Below are 2,412 nucleotides of genomic sequence, written 5' to 3' on the forward strand. Positions count from 1 at the left end.
TGCTAACACACTGAAGAAAAACAAAAAGGTAATGACAGCTACTTGGAGTGATCAGGACTCTGAAAGTAGTGAAGAGGAAGATAACGTGAATCTTGCCTTAACCTCTGTTGTTTCTGCATTAACACTAAATTTGCAGGATAATAAAAGGGTTGTTTGTCTAAACAATGATGTTCAGAAAGATAATTCTGATTGTGAATCTAGTGAGTCTGATCTAGACGAGGATTCTCTAAAAGAATCATACAAAAATATGTATGATCAATGGTTAAGGGTTTGTTCTGATAATCGCTTAATGGCAAGCAATAATAAATTCTTACAGGAAAAGAATGATGATCTTGTAAACACTGTGAAGAATCTTGAAGAAAATATTATTGCAAAAGATTGTGTAATTAAGCGATTGGCAAATGAAATTAATCACATGATTAAAGGTGTTAAAATGCTTAATCCAAATTCCAGGATTTTGGATGATGTTATTGTTGCAGGCCAAAAAGCTGGTAATTTTTCTGGCTTGGGATCTGATGGTTTCAAATCAAAGGGAAAAACCATTTTTGTGAAATCTGGAATTCATTCTGTTGCATCCACTAACCTTTCTGCAGGTACATCTCACACAATTGATTTGACAAAAAGCAAATCTGTTTCCACATCTGTTAAACAGATCAATCGGTTCATTCCAATATGTCATTTCTGTGGAGTGAAAGGACACATCCGGCCCAGATGTTTTACTATGATGAATGTTTTCAAAAACAATTATTTAAATCATTATGGTAAAACAAAACATGTTGTGAGAAAACCTTCAAAATTTGTTTGGGTTGAAAAAGCAAGAAAAACTTGTCTTGCTGCTTTTACTTGTCATAAATCTCGTGCTTCTAACTCTTGGTATTTTGATAGTGGATGCTCTAGACATATGACAGGTGATGCAAATATACTCACTAATTTCAAATCTTTGAAATGTGGTGGAGTAACATTTGGTGATGGTATGTCAGGTAATATTCTTGGAAAAGGTACTCTGAGTCTTGATGGTTTACCAAAATTGAGAAATGTTTTACTTGTTGAAGGACTTAAGGCTAATTTAATTAGTATAAGTCAGATTTGTGATCAAGGCTTCACAGTAAATTTTTCTCGTGATGATTGCAATGTTGTTGATCAAAATGGCGTGAGTATATTGAAAGGATATAGATCCATTGATAACTGCTATACTCTTTCGCCATCTCTCACATGTCACTCGGCCATAAGTAATACCACTGATTTATGGCACGAGAAACTGGGTCATATAAATTTCAAAAATTTGAAAAAAATTGCTAGTGCAGGATTAGTTCGTGGTTTACCCAAGTTGGGTAGAGAATCTGCAGGTAAATGTGAACCATGTCAGTTGGGGAAACAATTAAAAAATTCCCACACAACTGTCACGGGAATCAATACTTCAAAAGTTCTTGAACTTTTGCACATGGATCTTATGGGTCCCATTCAAGTTGAAAGTATCAATGGAAAAAGGTATATCTTTGTGTGTGTTGATGATTTTTCTCGTTTTACTTGGGTTGACTTCTTAAGGGAAAAATCAGACACGTTTGATGCCTTCAAAAATCTGTGCATTAAATTGAGAGTTGAAAAAGATTGCAATATAGGCAAGATTGTGAGAATTAGAAGTGATCATGGTAAAGAATTTGAGAATACTGTTTATGATGATTTTTGTAAATCTCTAGGAATCTCTCATGAGTTCTCATCTCCCAAGACTCCAGAACAAAATGGGGTTGTTGAGAGAAAAAATAGAACCTTGCAGGAGATGGCTAGAGTAATGCTAAACAGTAAAAACTCTCCAAACGATTGTGGGCAGAAGCAATATTCACTGCTTGCTACACAATCAATTGAGTTTTTCTCAGGCCAGGTACTTTCAAAACTCCCTACGAAATTTGGAAAGGTAAAAAGCCCAATGTAAGTTATTTTCATGTTTTTGGATGCATATGCTATATCCTCAGAGATCGTGAGAATATTGGAAAATTTGATTCAAAAAGTGATATAGGAGTGTTTCTTGGATATTCTATGAATAGTAGAGCTTATCGTGTCTTTAACATGAGAACTCAAACTATAATGGAATCGTCCAATGTTGTTGTTGATGATTTAAAAGATTTTTCTGAATATTCCAAAGAAGAAGAAATTGATAGGTTTATTGCAGAAAGCTCTCAGACAGAATCTCCCACGGTGAAAAAAGATGATGTTGTGCCCTCTCATACCGAATCTGTTACAACAGAAGCTGAATCTGTTCCAACATCGTCGGATCGATTAACAAAGGAAAGGCCAGAAATCATCACAGATTCAATACAGAGAGAACCCTCTGCCAGAATAAAAAAGAATCATCCTTCAGATCTCATTCTTGGTGATATTGAAGAAAGCATGGTCACAAGAAAAAGGTATGTGAAT

Source organism: Humulus lupulus, chromosome 1 (genome assembly GCF_963169125.1).
Source record: "Humulus lupulus chromosome 1, drHumLupu1.1, whole genome shotgun sequence".
Classification (NCBI taxonomy): domain Eukaryota; kingdom Viridiplantae; phylum Streptophyta; class Magnoliopsida; order Rosales; family Cannabaceae; genus Humulus; species Humulus lupulus.